Source organism: Phalacrocorax carbo, chromosome 10 (assembly GCF_963921805.1).
Source record: "Phalacrocorax carbo chromosome 10, bPhaCar2.1, whole genome shotgun sequence".
NCBI lineage: Eukaryota > Metazoa > Chordata > Aves > Suliformes > Phalacrocoracidae > Phalacrocorax > Phalacrocorax carbo.
Window position 1 is genome coordinate 26,160,611 of NC_087522.1, and position 18,944 is coordinate 26,179,554.

Consider the following 18,944-nt stretch of genomic DNA (forward strand, 5'->3'; position numbering starts at 1 on the left):
TTTAACAGAATATACAGATTTCATTTAGCATTCCCCTAGTCTATGGACCACCCCTGTAAAACATCTGTGAAATGTCCATTGAGTCCATTTAGTCCATGACTTTGGGTTCCATCTATTGTATGATTCTTTCATAGAGGTGGGGTATGTGGTGTTGGATTGTTGCATGCTGAAGTTGGTCCTCATTTCATCACCGCTGCACTGTTAGTCCTTATTCTATCACCGCTGCACTTTGCTTGGTTCAATAAAAGTTCTTTTTATTTTTTAATTAATTTGGGAGATTCCCACCATGATACCATTGATGTGGCATATAGCAACCATAGTAGTGATGACATACAACATTATATAGCAATTAACAGTATACCATTCAGTTCATTGGCTGTTTTCACCCAAAATCAAATCCCCTTGAGGTACACACCAGAATCCTCCATCCTCCTGCATCACCCACCAAGTGCACCCAGGTCCTTGAGCAAACACAATCCCACGAATGGGTTTGCCTTTGCCTGAGGCAGGAATAACCCAGACTGTTTTGCCCAGCATATTTTTTATGTGCACTACAGGGACTCCATCCCCTTCCACAGTACGTAAGGATTCTGATTGGGCAGGGCCAGCTCGCCTGGCAGATCCCCTCGTGTTGACTAACCAGGTGGCTTTTGCTAAATGTGTATCCCAGTGTTTTAATGTCCCACCCCCCATTGCTCTCAGTGTCGTCTTTAATAGACCGTTGCGTCTTTCGATTTCCCCAGAGGCTGGTGCGTGACAGGGGGTGTGATACACCCACTCAATGCCGTGCTCTTTGGCCCAGGTGTCTATGAGGTTGTTTCGGAAATGAGTCCCGTTGCCTGACTCATTTCTCTCTGGGGTGCCATGTCGCCACAGGACTTGTTTCTCAAGACCCAGGAGAGCGTTCCGGGCAGTGGCGTGGGGGACAGGATATGTTTCCAGCCAGCCAGTCGTTGCATCTACCATTGTAAGCACATGGCGCTTGCCTTGGCGGGTCTGTGGGAGTGTGATATAGTCAATTTGCCAGGCCTCCCCATATTTGTATTTCAGCCATCGTCCCCCACACCACAGAGGCTTTACCCGCTTCGCTTGCTTGATTGCAGTGCATGTGTCACATTCGTGGATAACCTGTGCAATAACATCCGTGGTCAAGTCCAACCCTCAATCACGAGCCCACCTGTATGTTGCATCTCTCCCTTGATGGCCTGAGGTGTCATGGGCCCACCGAGCTAGAAATAGTTCACCCTTATGTTGCCAGTCCAGACCCACCTCAGCCACTTCAATCTTGGCAGCCTGATCCACCTGCTGGTTGTTTCGATGCTCTTCAGTGGCCCGACTCTTGGGGACGTGAGCATCCACATGACATTACAAGCAGGTTCTCTACCCGGGCAGCGATATCTTGCTACTATATTCAGCAGTGAATGGGAATCGCATTATGAAAATAACAGTTCTTTCAGAAATAAAAATAACAACAACAAAAAATTGTTAGGGATAACAAAAATTTTTTTACAAATATATCAACAACAAAAAGAGAATCAAAAAGGATCTCCATCCTCTATTGGATGCAGAGGTGAACATTGCAACTGAAGATGAGAAGAAGGCTGAGGTACTAAATGCCTTCTTTGCCTCAGTCTTTAACAGTCAGACCAGTTATCCCCAGGGTATTCAGCCCCCTGAGCTGGTAGGCAGGGATGAGGAGCAGAATAAACCCCCCATAATCCAGGAGGAAACAGTTTATGACCTGCTGTTCTACCTGGACACTCACAAGTCTATGGGGCCAGATGGGATCCACCGTAGATGGGATCTACATTACTGAGGGAGCTAGTGGAGGAGCTCGCCAAGCCACTCTCCATCATTTACCAGCAGTCCTGGTTAACAGGGGAGGTCCCAGATGACTGGAGGCTTGCTGATGTGGCACCCATCTACAAGAAGGGCCAGAAGGAGGATCCGGGGAGCTACAGGCCTGTTGGCTTGACCTTGGTACCAGGGAAGGTAATGGAGCAGTTCATCTTGAGTGAACTCACCAAGCATGTGCAGGACAACCAGGGGATCACACCCAGCCAGAATGGCTTCATGAAAGGCAGGTCCTGCCTAACCAACCTGACCTCCTTCTATGACAGGGTGACCTGCCTAGTGGATGAGGGAGAGGCTGTGGATGTTATCTCCCTGGACTTTAGCAAAGCTTTTGATACTTTGATACTGGATCAATGGGCCGACGCCAATTGTATGAGGTTTAACAAGGCCAAGTGCCAGGTCCTGCCCTTTGGTCACAAAAACCCCATGCAATGCTACAGGCTTGCTGAGGAGTGCCTGGAAAGCTGTGTGGCGGAGAAGGACCTGGGGGTGTTGGTTGACAGCTGGCCAAATATGAGCCAGCAGTGTGTCCAGGTGGCCAGAAGGCCACCAGCATCCTGGCTTGTATCAGGAATAGTGTGCCAGCAGGAGCAGGGCAGTGATAGTGCCCCTGTACACATCAGCACGGGTGAGGCTGCACCTTGAATACTGTGTTTGGTTTTGGTCCCCTCAGTTCAGGATGGACACTGAGTTGCTGTAGTGTGTCCAAAGAAGGGCAGCGAAGCTGGTGAAGGGTCTGGAGATGAAGTGTTACGAGGAGAGGTTGAGGGAACTGGGGTTTTTTAGCCTGGAGAAGAGGAGACTGAGGGGAAACCTTATCACTCTCTGCAGATGTAGAAACCTGAAAGGAGGTTGTAGTGAGGTGGGTGTTGGTCTCTTCTCCCAGGTCAGTAGTGAAAGAACAAGAGGAAATGGCCTCAAGCTGCATCAGGGGAGGTTTAGATCGGATATTAGGAAGACTTTCTTTACTGAGAGAGTGGTCAGGCATTGGAACAGGCTGCCCAGAGAGCTGGTAGAGTCGCCATCCCTGGAAGTATTTAAAAGATGTGTAGACATGGCACTTCTAGGCATGGTTTATGAAGCATGGTAGTGTTGGGTTGACGGTTGGACTTACTGATCCTACAGGTCTTTTCCAACCTTAATGATTCTATGATTCTGTGATTCTAAGAAGTAATGTATCTGTTATATTGCTATCAGGGAATTGCAAAAGAATTTGGATTTTTGTTACAGTATATGCTGGATATAGTTTTGCCTTGACAGATATCCAGTTTAAATGAACAGGGAAATCTTGGTGTCACTTTACAGGTGGACATCATTCAGACTTACAGGAATATGAAACCAGGTATAGTATCTCAGCATGATAGTACCAGCCATTTGAAGACTCCAGAAAGATGACAGTGTGGTAAGTTACTGTCTGAGAATTTCCCTCTTCTCTGCCTTTTCACAGACTGGTGGACAGCATATACGCTAACATTTTACTTTGCAAGAATTAGTGCATTTAAAAAAATAAAGCAGATGGCAACACCCACCGTGTTTATGAAGTGCAGTTTGTAAAGACTACAGTTCCCAGTATGCGATAACAAATACATGTTCAAGTTGAGGATCCTTAGAGTGTAAGAGAGCAGGAGCAGCCACATGCACCACACATTAAGTACAGAAGCACTTTTTCAGTAATCCCAATAGAAGATTACAAGTTGGTTTCCGAACTGCTATGTGAGGTCTAAATATTTTATTGTAAAGGAGCTCTAAATAATGTTCATTTACAGATACGGAGAGTTAACTCCAATTCTGAGCTGCATCTACAGCGTTGCAGCCATCAACTGCTATGTGAGCTCTAAATATTTCATGTGCCAATATCTTGATGTATTGGCAAAGCAGAATTCCCCTCTGTCCTGTCCTGTCCTGTTCCCCAGCTGTTCTGACAGCTTAGCATTTAAAGCCTATATCTAAGTAGGGTTTATAAGCTAGAAATAATAAAATTTATTTTGCTAGAAATACCAAAATAACTTGAATAGGAACTGTAAAAGAATCACCTGATGGAGAAAGAGGTTTTTTGCCAAACAGATTTGCTAAGAGTTTCTTTTTGCAGGCAGCTTTCATTGATGGGAAAAAATCCAACAGTTGAACATTTTTTTCAAGCAATAAAGTGGATTTAGAAAGTATTTTCAGCCCTTGGATTTGTCTGTCAAACTTCATGGTACCATGGAAAAGAGCAAGAAGGGAGGTCACCATTCCTCATAGAAGGCATATGTTGACGGAGAGCTCTGCCTCCAGGGGAGAATGTGGGCATGAGGCATGTGCTAGTTTACGGAGTTGACATTTGATGAGACAAAGGAAAATAGTCTGCTTCAGCTTCGTGACTTGAACCTAAGGTTTCACTTTGGGAACACTGAAACTTTTAATATTTCAATCTTTAAGGGAAAAAAAGCAGGTATATTCTTAGTCTGGCAATTCTGAAAGTCCAAGTTCTCCATTAAAAAACCCCTCAAATCACTGTATGTTGGTAGAAAATAATCCAAAGAGGGAACAATTTTCTGTCCAGCCTTTATTCCAGTAAGAGACTGTTCTGTTAGCTTGTGTTCAAGTGAGTGAGAGATGAGCTAAAGGTCTTTCAACCATCAGAAAGTGTTTCTGCAACTTGGGCAAAAGCACTATGGGGAAAGCTCTAGAACTAATAGGCAAGTCTTAGAAAAAATTCTGGCAAATTTGCATCCCATAATCCCTCTCCAAAAAAACCTGCCCCCCAAAAAAGGGTAAAAGGAAAAAGGAGGCCTGTAATCAGGTGTTGTCTGCATGGCATGAAATCTTGTAGACACTGGTGGTGTGCCAGCATAGTAACCCAAACCCAGTCAGGCTGTTTTCCTCAGAACAAAGCTTCTTTCCGAGTGCTATTATTTCTGTTTGAGAATATTGTGCCCTGGCAATGAAATCTTCGTGTGTTTTATGCGTTCTGCTGTTTGCCAGTGAAAGTGGTTTATCACATGTTTGTCACCTGGCAGGACTCAGGCCCAGCTCTCCTCTAAGTGGCCAACGCTATCACCTTTCAGTCATCTGTGACTGACAAACTCACGGTCCCGTATTACTGTCAGCATTGTGTGTATGCTGAAGTATTAAAAGCTCTTTCTTGTTCCAGGAAAAGAAGAATTGACCTTTTGATCTACTTTGCAGCATTCTGAACCCTGGGTTGTTTATTTCATGTTAATGAAATTCAATCTTGGTGCAACAGCAGAGGCTTCTTAAGTCTTACAATTCTTCAGCAGAGGTTGGGAGTGGAAACCCAATCTCACAAATATGGTCTGGAGCCTTGTTGTCAAGGTCATTCAGCCTTTCCTGAACAGAAAGAAACTGCAGGAAAAAAAATATAAACTGGTTTATATTTTATTTTTGATCATTTATTGAATAGAACAGATTTTTTTCCCCCTCATTTTTAATATTAGGTCTACAGCAGTCCTATAAAAAGCCTTTTGCCAAACAGTCCTTGAAGCAGACCTGTGAAAAAGTCTTCTATTCCTAACTCTGCATTGAAGAATAGCTGGGAGGTTTGTGCTGAATTAATTATATTAGAGATTATTCTAGATATTTCTAAGCCGTGTCTGAATTTGGTTTAGCTCTGTATATCAAGAACGTACGCAGAATAGGATTACTGGTAGCTCTCCTGAAAGATACTGATGGATGGTCTTTAGTCCAAGAGTTGAGGATGACATGGTGGAAGAGTGACAATGACACTAGATTCATTCACTGATCATTGAAATAGTAGAGCTGGGCAGGAAAGATGCTGGCACACTCCAGTTGGTAGTGCAGGGTTGTTTTCCAAAGCACAGTTTGCGGTGTTACGCCATGTAATATGACATATGAGGTAAAGACACTCGTTTGCTGTTTGTAGCAATTTTCCACTTGTTTAGATCCCTTGTGTGGGAGACATGCAACTTTCATGAGGTCAGAGCATGCCTGAAGCTTGAAGTGTGCTTGAAGCAGTGCTTAGGTGGGGAATACACTACGCTTGCAGGATGGTGATCTCAAACCTTTTATATTCATTTTTTATTTTTGATAGGCCACGCAGTAGGCAACTTGCAGTCTATGCACTCATAACTCCTCGTGCTTGTAATAAAACTACTGAAGCAAAGCTTTCACAAGATATGGCTCAGAAAATCCCGGGAGCATTTGGAAGCTTCTCTGGAACTTCCTTCGGCTGTCAGACTGGTGCAGACAGGTGGCTGAGCATGTGTGAGGCAGGGAGAGAGAGAAAGAGAGGGACAGAGGTTTTAATATGATTCTAGGTATTGCCTAGTTCTAGACAGGTTGGCAATACTGAGAAATTAGCTTTCATCCCAGTATATTGGCACTTATAGTTCAGGCTCTAAGCACAAATATGGAGGCACAGCAAACAATAAAATTCTTTGAATAGCAGCGAGACAAAAATAGCATTGTTTTTGTGTCTACATGAACAAGCAGAAAGACTCAGTCTCTAACTTACAATTTAAAATGTAATAAATTGTACGAAGTTGGGTATGACTGTCATATTATCCCTTGTGAACAGATGGAAATTGAGGCCTCAAAGAGGGAAAGTGACTTGCTCAAGATGATGCAGCAGTTCTTCGGCAGAGGCTGGGAATGGAAACCTGATCTCAGGAGTATGGTTTGGAGTCTTAACGTCAAGGTCATTTGGCCTCATCTGAACGGAAAGAAACTGCAGAAAAGAGAACATAAATTATTCTCCATTTAAGTTTGAACTGTTTATTGGACAGAACTCCATTTTTTGCCTTACCATTAATACTGCTCCTTCAGCAGTGCTTTGAAACACAAAATACTTCAAGACATGGAAACTGCCTGAACTGATAAAATTTTGTTGCTTAGTCCCACACTGTATCACTACTTTTTTCTTGTTTTCCTTTGGTGTGAAAAGAGACACCTAAAGCTGGTATTGATGCTTAATTTGTAGACTGTAAAAGCAGGAGATATTTGGAAGGTTACATCAATGCTGCCTGGGATTGCGTTATTCCCAGTGCAGCTCGTTCTTATATAGAAAACTAAACTCCAAATGTGCAGAGGATACCAATTCCCGGTTTCATTGATGACAAGATTTTGCAGCTGTACTAATAGCATGACATTTAGCTTGCATGGACCACAGCTGCAGAGCAGAGGTGTCTCACCTGTTTTAATTCCTCTTCATGCCTCTGAGAAGCAAAGTCACGTGCAGAGGAGGTGGATGTGGTACAAAGGGCTTCCACTCATTTCTGCTCTCATTACAACCTGGGTTCAGACTTCTACTTCTTTTGACTCAAACAAGGCAAGATCACAGCTGGGAAAGGTTAGTTCTAAAGTGAGAATTTAAACAAAAACTAGCAAAAGTTTCTGTTAAATGTACTTTCTAATGACAGAAATCAGAGTCTTCTTTCTCCTGGCACATGTCTAGCTTTTTGCCAGGCTGTGTTTACTTCCTTATTTTCAGCCAACATCACAGAAACACAAAATGGTTTGGACTGGAAGGGACCTTTAAGATCATCTCCATTTCTTAAATAATTACAGAACTTTCACTGACTTGACTTGTACAAGCTACTTTGAAAGCATAAATACAGCTGCAATTTGCAACTGCAAATCTCAGAATAAATAAGGATGTTGTGCCTCAGAACAGTTTCACCCATGTGATAATGTAGTCCAAAATTAATCTGGGTAGCTAAGGTGCTGAAGGATGGAAGCTGGTTTTGATCTGCCCCACTAAACTAATTTGTCTTTGCATCTCTTTGCATATTAACTGTCTATTGGTTCTCTGTAAATTGAAGCACTTGAGCAGGAAAAAGAAGCAAAGAAACCAAGAAAAGAATGCTTTGGTTGAGAAATTAAAATAAAATATTTTCAAAATAAAAAAAATATATTTTTAGCCATTTGCAATAAAGCATTTCCATTGCAGTTATTGTGGCAGGCATGAAGGCAACTTTTTACATGATTAAAAATATATAGATATTGAGGGTGGCTGTCCTCTGTTTTCAAATTATAAGAATACTACTATAACTTGGTATGAATATTTAACCTTTTCTACTAGCTTTCTGAGACCTTTATTGTGGAGCTGACTATTTGCTAGTACGGAGGAGGTGAAAATGCTTTGGAAGAGAGGCGGTATAGAAGATTAGAGAAGAACTATTTTCGCTTGGAAAGTTCTTTGCTTCTTTTCATTTCACAAGATTATATTATCTGTATCAAAGCTTCTCCATAAGCTTCGCATTTCTGCTCTGTTGTCTTTTCTTTGCAAGGAATACCACCACTTTTTTCCCTTTTGGAGAGTTCGCTTGGCACTGTTCTCACAGAATATGCCAAGTCTTCCACTATTAGAAACTAGTTATTAAATTAATTTTTCCAGTGATATATACTGGTTTTAAGATTGCTTCCCCCCACCCCCACCCCTAAGAGCAACAACAAGAGTAGCTTCCTCAGGCCCATCTTAAATCTTCGGAATGGACCAAATCCCAATACACATGTCTACAAGTCCTGTTCAAGTTCTGTTTCTAGCAATCTTTTGTTGCTTTCAGGATGAAGTTTCAAAATATTTTACCATCTAGTATTCCCATATTGTGTGTACAAAGGAAAACCAAACTGTTTTGCATTTCTTATAGACACCCAGTGCAATATCATGTATTCTGTGAGATAGCGATGGAGAAATGTACATTCTGTGAAATAGATAGTACTGAATCCCATGTGACAGTTAGTTTGGGAGCAAGTACTCATCATCTCCATGATCTCACCTCAGTCTTTTGCTGTTATTTCATATTCACGGTCTAGACTAAATAATAGTTTTTATGCAGTTTGTCTTTTAAAAACAGCTATGAATCATATATTCGAGACATAATCTTGATCATGGAAGCTTCAGTCTTTGCATTATACTTTCTAATGAAGCTAGACTAGTTTGTTTCTTGTCTGGAAATATTATAAATAATGTAACAGTACACATCTATATTGAACCTCCCCCTTTCTCCTTCCCTTGACTTTCCCCTTCCCCTTGGTAGGAAATAATCTATTTACTACAGTTTCTTTCAATCAAGATATTAAAGTATTTTTATTTTCCTTCCGATTAAGATACATTTCTGAGATATGATCCTTTTTTTTACTCAACAGCTTGTCTCTTCTGTGACCAACTAGTAAATACAGTTTTAATTACCAGATGATATTTCATGAGTGCCAGAATTTTGGAGGAAAAGTCTTGTAATTGCTACAATGAGAATTAGTTTGCCATTCTATGATCCAGTCATAAGTGCCTCTTAATGCCTCATCCCACAGAGGCTCTGATACACATGACCCTAACATATTGTTTTAAATACGCCACCACTGGGTTTTCTGTCCTATCCTCTCTCCTTTTACATGTTCTAGGTTACTGTGTTTTATTCTTGGCCATTGGAATCTTTCTGAAAAATTTCCTTTTACTTTTTGGCTTTGTTTGTTTTGACCAAAGAGGGGCAAGAATTTAATTTTAAAGTTTCTGGATTTTACCAAATAATTCCACCTGCTTGAGCTACAACACGGGGTTCTAATTAATGACTTAATATTTAATTATTATTCACTATAAACAGTGAATTGCTGCTTAAATATTTTATTTTATTATCTTCTACATTTGGCAACTGTTCATGCTTTTTTAAGCGTCTCATGAACCCAAGATTAGAATACCGTGATACATATCTGCTGAGTGTTTTTTGTTCAGCTATTGCTTACAAACTTTTAAAAGTGATTTCTGTGCTCATTGTGCTTATTTTGTAATTTTATTCAATATCTCTGAATTTTAATGATAATGGTTTGGTAACTAAATCAAACCATGGAGATAATAAGGGTAATTTTTATCTTGTTCTCCCATAATATGTTTTTTTGCTTAGTTCTTCAGCTTTTTTGCCCTACAGGATAAGCCAGAGAATTTTTATAGATAATTTTGATCCTCATTTGCAAATTTCTCCCGAAATAATTTCTCCAAAATATGAAGCCCTTAGCATTGATAGCTAAACTGTTAAAGTTTTCTTTTTCATACTGTAGGTGTGCTGTTCCACACAGAGAAATCCTCTTTTATATTAACCGAGAAGAGCTTTCTTTTATAAATCTGTTTGGGTGCTGTTTCACCCATGAAAGTATTATTATGTACAATCCTCAATAGCAGCATTTTAGACTCTCTTATTTACATTAATGAAGGAGGTCTGTAAGTACACAGATTTTTAAAAAAATAAAAATCCATGTTTGTTTAAGTTTTAAAATTGCATCTTTGGGACAAGTTGATGATCAACAAACCTTCTGCCACCAAAGAGTGAAGTGTTCTTACAACCAGAGAGCTGATTGTATCTCAAATATTTTACAGCTTTCACCAGCATATCCATTTGTTCAAAAGCCTCCTCTGTCTTTAACAATTTTGTTGTCTTGCTGAGGTCACCCAGTACCTCTTTCATTATATTAGAATCAGGACATTTTTAAATCGGTTTCATACTAGCTCTTGCAGCATAACAAACTTGGACTTTCTTGTTCACTAAAGTCTATTTCCTAAGATGCTCTACAGCTGTGAATAGCCTTGTTTTTTTTTAATATCTCATTTTTGTCTTTAAAGTATAGTGTGGTTGGCTAGAAATCACTCAAACTCATAACCCCTGTGACTTCTTCCCCACTTACAGAGTTTTTTTCTTTGCCAAATAGACGATCTGTCTGGGATTTTCCTGATATCAGTGTTTTTGACACTATCATCATGTTCTTAACATCTTGGATTAAGTCTGTATCGTTCTGTAGTCATCTTGCACTTTTATGCAACCCATAGTGAGGTACTGGGATGCCCTCAGGCAGCACCCTTCCCCTAAACTAGAGAAACAAAATGGGACAAGATCAAGAAAAGCAATACAAAATAGTAGTATATGTGAGGTTAAAATTAAGCCCTACTGTTTACCTAAGAAATGATTGAGCTTTCTTGCATACAGACAATTAAACAATCTTTTGTGAATCGTTACATATAATACAGTGGTGAAGCTTTAGTTAAGTAGGATTTATGAGCACTGAAAGGGGAAAAAAGTGTTTATGAACAGGAAGCACCCGAGTTCAATGGTATCTAGTATTTTGGAACAAATATTTGGTTAATCACAATTGACAAAGATCATCAAAAGTATCAGAAGGCTGAAATGAAAATATTTAGCCTTAATCAGTAAACACTGTAGTGGTAATTAAACATGATTCTATCTTCAAGTGAAAGTTAAATGGCTATGTGGCAAAAACTATCCATTATTTCCTTTGTATTAGCTTTTCTGTGCCTCTTTAGGATAGCTCATATGATTGAGGAATTTGCTTTTCTTAACTAAATATGTTTTTAAATGAAAAGTGCAAGCTACTTTGTTATGCAGCGGCAGGCTTGCCAGTCAGGTACTGTCAGATTTCTTTAGGAAGTTCAAACGTGAAGCACGTTAAGCTTCTAGTGAAGACCAAATCTGGGTAATCAGTTTGGGTAAATCAGCAGAGCTCATTTGACTTCAGTTAAAAATCTTGCCGTCTAGGTCTGATTCTCAGTGATGCCCTATTAAAAATAAAACATATTTAAAAACTGGCAGTTGCAGAATCCTACCTTATCATGATAGTAACAACCTTTCCCTGTTAAATGCAAAACAGTGGAAAATTAGGTCCCAGATTCCCGTCAAGTCTCAGCTTCAGGTCAAGAAAATGGGAAAAGCAGTGGGACACAACTTTTAGATATATTACAAAGTAAAATAGCTATAATGCACTCTTCATTTACTTTTCATCACCTTCTTTGTATGTGTGAATAGTCACAGTGAGGCACACCTATAGTTAATCCTTGTTTAAGCCAGCTTCTGTCAACATAAGCTGTAGAGCAAGGCCAAGGCAGTAAAACCTCACCCAGGAGTGAAAGCGATTGTAGCATGAATTACATCAACTCCCCGCCTTTCAGGGCACAAAAACAAGACTGGTGCTGCAGTGCCTGTGACCTGACCAGGGCCAGGGCAACCAAGGCGGGCATTCTTCAGTGGGCTTTTGGTTCATAAGACAATGTCCTCTCCCGGCAGAAAGTCAGGTAAAAAAGCAACCTTTTGTGAGGGCAAAACCCGGTGGTAAATCCAGTAAACTGGACTGCCAAGAGGATGACTCTGGAGTTGTTACTGGTGTTCCTACCACAGCAAAGACTCAAAGTGTCAGGAACTGTCAGTCCATCTAGGTCTTAGTAACATTTTCATCTTTGTACACTGGTAAATGTAATAGAGATGTTATTAACTGAAAGTCAGTTAATGCTTGACCCATTTACTTGACTCATTTACTTATTAGTAAATGAGAAATTATGTTGGTATGGAAGCAGTGTAATGGATTCTCAGTCTGATGTACAGTTATTACGAGATATATAAAGAATAATTGACTGTCTTAAACTTGTGGTTTTGTTCTTCACATTCTCCTACATGAGATAGCATGGAAGACAATTACCTGGTCAATGAGAAATTAGCAAAAAGAAAATTTCATAGGTCTGATAGAGATGTTTTAATTGGTTGTCTAATGCTGCTGCATTTATGCAGAGCCTCTCACAAATCCTGACTGATGTCCTTAAGTGACATCATAGTGGAATATTATACAATGCCATTTTAAACGTTGTAAAGTCCCAGACTAGTAGTGCACGAGCTGAGAATAAAACCTCAGGACCCCCAGGACATCCAGTCTTTTTTTTTTTCCACAGACTTCCTGTGGAGAAGGTCCCTTCAGCTCTGTTGGTGGTGCTCTTTCCAGCTTCCTCTTCTCACACCGAGGATAATGTTTTCCCTAGTCCTCCATCAGTTGGCGAAAATGCTACTTAGTGTATTAATATAGTTTTGAGGACACAGAATATTATGCTATTATTACTTTGCATCATCTTACTCTTATTTTTTGGATCGGTGAGTTTGTCTGTTGCAAGGGTCTCCCAAAATGGTTAAAGGCAAGAATGCCTCTGTGCCCTTACACAATTTTGCCATTGTTTCTGTAAAGGTCATTACATTAAATGGAAGCTGCAGTGATCTTTATGAAGGCAAGAGAACCTGCCACCCACAGCCACCCACAGAGCCTTTGGTAACTCTGTCATCCAGCGAATTAGTTCCTCGACCTCTTGGGATTACCTCAGTATATTTTTGCCTTGGAGTGAGGATTGGTTTAACCCATAAATAAGTTTTGTGAATGGAGTAACTCAAAATGTAGAAAAATTCAGAGATACACAACCCAGTCGAAGAAGCAGGGCTACTGAAAACCTTCATAGTGATACATCTCTCTGTAAGGGACAAGGATGTCGGTTCTACTCAGCTGCTGCTAAGGCTGCTGAGATTGTGGTTGTCTTTCCTGAAAGTAGCCCAAGGCTTAAAACCACTGGGCTACCCTAATCCTTTTTCATATGGCTCTCCAGCCAGCCTAGGCGTCCACAAGACTGGGTATCTCTGGTCTGCACTGTGAGACTGCTGTGAAACCTAGGACCCTGACACACAGCTTCAGGCTTTTCAGGCTATGGCAAGCTCTGGCACAGCTTGCTGCTTCCATACCTATGAATCTGGAGCACTAAGACCATTTGTGCTGGTTTTGGCTGGGATAGAGTTAATTCTCTCCACTGCAGCTGATATAGTAACCTTCGATGGCACACTGATGCTTTAGTTGCTCTTAAGTAGCAGCTAAGTGTTGCTAAGTAGATCCTGTAGTAGTCAGGGACCTTTCCAGCTTCCAGTGCTCTGCCACATGGGCAGGAGGCTGGGAGGGGCGGGGCCACGGCCAGGGCAGCTGACCCCGACTGGCCAATGGGACGTTCATTCCATACGATGTGACACCATGACCAGTATATTATCTGGGCAGTTGGCACATGAGGGAGGTGGTTGTGGCTCAGGGACTGGTAGTGTTGGGTTGGTGGGTGGCTGTATCAGGTGCTGTTTGTGTTGGTTGTTCATCCCCCTCCCCTGGGTTTTGCCTCTTGTTGTTCTCCTTTTCATTGCATTATTGTTGTTATTGTTTTAATTATTAAACTATTCTTATCTCAACCTACAGGCTTTACCCTTCTGATTCTCTCCCCCATTTCAGTGGTGGGGGAGTGAGCGAGTGACTCTGTGGGGCTGAGCTGCCGGCTAAACCACACCACCACTTGAAGATCTCCAGGAGTCTAGACATTGATTTGTGCACATCTGTAGAGCCTAAAATGTTTACAAGCAACTATTTGTGGATCGATGACTGATAATAGTTCAATTTAAATGTTGTTTTGTAAAGAAAATTCTGCCCCACTCAAGGGAGAGTTAGTCAGACTGCCAGTGTTAGGAGCCTGAGTTGTCCTATGCTGGAGACAGTGCCTAGAGCTCAGAGATGTGTGGAGCTTGTTTGCTTTCCTGACATCCCACACCAACTAGTTGTTAAGGGGCAGGAAGACAGATATGAGTAGGCAGGAGTAGGTCTCCCGAATCCCATCTTGTCTGCCACATGTCCTGACATTTAGACTCTTGTTTACTGTTTGGTCAGCTTGAGTGCACTTTTCAGAGAAGATATGAAGACTGGGCCTCTATTCCACCTGCAAGGGATATAAAATTCAGGAATCTTCTTCCAAAGAGAACACTAATTTTGTTAGACTTCTACAATTCCAGGATATTATTTACCACATCAAAAAGGTAACTACCTCATGCCTCAGTTTACCTCCAGTACACGTTGTCTACCTTTAAGATGGGTATTAATGGGAGTATGGAGGCATATTTCAAATGGTACAGAGCAGAGCTGCTACAGAACCAAGGTCTGGGAGCTTCACCATCTTCAGAGAAGTGCCTGCAGGCAGTAGATGCTCCCCAGTACCTGGATTTGAACTTGGCATGAGATGAGCTGCTACTGATCGTTTGCCTTTACGAGGTAAAAATGCTGTTGAGCTTCTAGTGACATGCCTAATCTCTAAGTTTGGAACAGCTGATTTCAAGACAACTAGAAAGCTGAATGGCGATTTCTCCACTTCCATCCGGGATGTGACAGTTCACATAAGGATCTGTGAAGTAAAATACCAGAGAAGTCTATAGAAGTATAAAATTGGCCAGAAAGCATAATTAAAACAGCTTGGCAGAAAAATGTTTCAAAAGAACATTTTTTGTGAACTTACAGATTTCAGTAAATACTCCTCAGGAAAATGGCATAAAATGAAAACTGGTTTTGAATAAGTCCATTTCAGAATTTTGACATTTCACTTAGCATAGGATGTTTTTACTTTAATACTTTTGTTCTTTCCTAAACTTTTACTAGTGAACATTTTATGTTACTACTGCCATGTGCTGTGATCTGATAAAAGAGCTGTATTTATTCCAAAAATAATGAATCGAGGTTGCTTCAGCAATCTCTTTGATATAAGAAAAAGTACTTGTTCCAATGAGTAAGAACTTACTGCTCTTACAGATTTTCAAAATGAAGGAGTATCTGTGCTTCTTCAGGAAACTTTTCCTGACTTCCTTTAAACTGTAAAATAAATATAATATTTTTCTAGCACACAGCATAATGTCAATGAGACAAAGGTTAATAATAATTTTGCACCAGTACAAATGTTGCATTTGCAGCTTATCTCAGCATTTCTGCAGGAGGCAGATAGCGGGGAGATGAAAACCGTGTCTTTGCCCAATCAGACGCACGCGGCCAGAACCCAGGCGCCCTGCGCCTTGACAACCTACCTGCTGTTGTGAGAAAATGAGCGTGCTCCACGCCTGACTCGGACCATACGACCCAGATCTTGTCAGCCCCACAGCTGGGCTGTGGAGGGGAGTGTGGGTTGTTTCCATTTATGAATGCGCACAGCCTGGCTGACCACTGTGTTGGGTAAAAAAGGCTTACTTCTGAGGCTGCTGCAGAGTGCAGGAGGCCAAGAGTTGCTTGCCCTGTACTGCTGGGTTCTGAATGCAGCCTGCTGCAATAGTGGAAAGAGAGCAAGGGTGCCGAGCAGGGTAGGAAGGAGAAAGGGAGGACAGGGTTTCTGGACTGCCCCACACTGGGGTAAGAGGCAAATGTTACTGTTGTTTTGATAAAGGAGAAAGTAATTCTTGAAGCAGCAGCTAGATGAAATGCAAACCAGGCCTCTTGTGTGATTCTGGGAAATAATAATATTGCTAGGAAGAAACTTAGCCTTAAAGAAGTTCAATGCTTCTGACAACATTGGCTATCAGAGAATGATTATGGGATTTTGTGTGGAGCTGAATATGAGACCCAATGAAGCAGAAGAATCACAGAAAGTGCTGATAGAGAAGATATGTGCAAGATTAAAAGTAAACACTGCTTTTTTTGAGTGATTTTTGCCAACTGGTGGGAGTGGCTCCCTATCCCTGCTAGAAAATATTTCAGTACGTTCTCAACTGCTTCCATTTCTTCCAGCAGGTTAGGTTCTTTGAGGGCATATATTTTTCTTGGTATATGATTATGCAAAGCATTTTCTAGTGGCTAGAAACTAGAAGTAGTATCAAGAGCACATTTGATAAGCAAGGAAAGAATGTGACAAAGTTTATACGTATAATCTTTCACCTGCAGAATTATGGCATGCAGATCAACATAGAAAAACAATAATGGCAAAGTCCGGAGAGAAGCTTTTACCACTGCTGTCACGGGTCTGTGGTTATGTGGAAGATTTCAGCTTCAGCAACTACCAACTGTCACCATCATCCTCTCCACCATTGCACAATACATTTTTTCCTCTGTTCAGGCCAGCGTGAGCAAGGTGGTTTTTGCAGAGTTCTGTGTGTGCTATTTTTAGGTAAAGGACTTCTACAGTTTAATCTATTTATAGATCATACAGTTAATGTCATCTTGAAAACAAGGAGAAAAGCAACATAGACATTAGCAGGTGTGATGCTGATTTATTATAGTTAGCAATCGCATTCTCTTCAAATGTGCTGTTCATTAAATGTCACAGCTGCACACAATTACTCACTTTTTCTTTGCTACTGGCTTGTGGGGCCGTCTATTCCCTGTTTAATTTTGCAGACTTGTTAATAGTTACTTGCAACTTTCTTCAGGGAGCTTAACCCAGTTTATCCAAATGTCCATAGTCCCAGCTGTATTTAGTTGGGGTTTTTATACTGTTCCACCTCCATTTCCTGCACAGCTATGTGTGCTTCTTGTGGATGAAAGATCTGTACAGTCCTATCTATTTATTGATTGCAAGATTCACACTGCTTGGGAACAGGAAGAAAAACAGCAGAGTCAGTAGCAGGTGGAACATTTTTGTCCAATTACAGTTGAAAAGTCTTTGTCATTAGTCCAGTTATAGCCATCACATTTCTCTCTCTTAGAACATTCTGGACTGACCTGCCAGTACAGCCTCCTTGGAAAGTTGCCCCATCCAAGGCTACGTACTGAACAAGATTGGCAAGACTGCATCCAGCATTGCGTGTTTCTCTGAGTTATCTAACTGCTGGTAAATATGGTTTCTTTCTGTGTTAAGCACATTTATTGTATATGTATGAAATCCAGAGCTGCAGATTCATTACTAGAATTGACTGTGAGACCCATGAGAGAAAGCATAAGTGGTTATTTCAGCCAACTGGTCTCTTTCAGTTGGCCTTTTCTGAGCAAGGGACTTGGTCGTTATTTCTGTTTTGTCGTAGACCAGAAACTTGCCATAAAACCCTTGTACTAAAGCTCATCTATATATAAAACTATACACATAAATAATATCTAGAATAATTACATCTAGAAGAACGATTATATCTCACAGATAACTGAAATGTGAGATAATAACGGTAGGGACTAGATGGTACTAGTAAAGATAAGCTAACAGTTACATAGTACTCACAGTTAAGGGTTGAATATTGTTTCTACTTTTTCCATTTTGTGCTTACATCCTAAAACAGATAGAGGGCCATTTTTTCTTGTAATAGAAATATTTCTTTCTAAACTACAACATGTGACTTAAGATGACATTTTAGACTTGGTCTATACCAGAAAGATACTGAAAGAACACTTAACAGCAAGGAGGAATTGTTTTAAAAGCATCTACCCAATTTCTGATACGTAACAAGGAGAGGAGCTTCTGCCACCTTGTCATTACAAGAAACAAACCCTATGATCTTAAACAGTTTTCAACATCTGTGTTTCAGAACAGAGAAGCAAATCTGTTTTCCATTGTCCCTGTGCAGGCTGCTGTAATGTCGCTGTGGCTAACCTCTGATTGAGTCAAGGACAGGACATTCCAGTAACCTCAGCACAGAGAAACATGAGAGAGAAAGTCGCCCAAGAGGACACTATAAATAGGGAGAGGAAGGACAAATTAGCTCAAGAAAGCTGTTCGAATAAAAGTAACTCTATCATTTTGCCTTGCCTTTTGCATGTTGAGAAAGTTTGTCTTTTAGTGAAGGTGTAGCCAAACAAAGGATTATTTTTCTCCTCCATGCTGTTTCCAAGAAAAGACACATAAGCCTATATATACACTAAAATTATTGGCATTTGCTCTCAGAGTATAGAATCCTGTTCCACATTTACAGATGGTGAAATGGAAGTGCAGTAAGTTGTAGGTTGAAATTTTCGAAACTTCTGTTGAATTGAGGAACAATATTCATTCACTAAATATCAGTGATGAATGCTTGCAGCTTATTGACTCTGTAGTTGTGTCTGTTCTGCACTTTTGCTGATATGGCCCAAAGTCAGGCAGAGGGGCCTTTTCCTCTTTACATGAATGCCATTTTAGAAGACTCAATTCATGGCAGAAAGATTTTATGTCCATTATCAAATCAGTGACATGTGTGGGAGGATGATGCACAAATTGCCAAGTACAAAAACCTTTTAATGATTCAACATGACTAGGAAACCTTTGATCCTGCAAGTAGCAAATTTATGTGGCAAGCAAAGTTGGCCAAATCTTAGAAATAGTTAGGTTTTATTCAGACTAGGAAAGACACCATTTTCTGATGTTTCCTTTAAGCTGGAATTTCTGTTAAAAATATAGTCTGCAAATACCAACACATGGGATTTCTGACATGAAGTATGATCCCTGGCAGCTGCTGGCTGAAATTGGTATGGTGCTCACAGGCTCAGTGCTGCCTACCTCCTGAACAGCAGCTGTGACTTTCACGATCATGTTAAGTTTGCTCAGTGTCTGCTCCCTTCCCAGGTCTGGATGGTTGGGACAGGTCTGC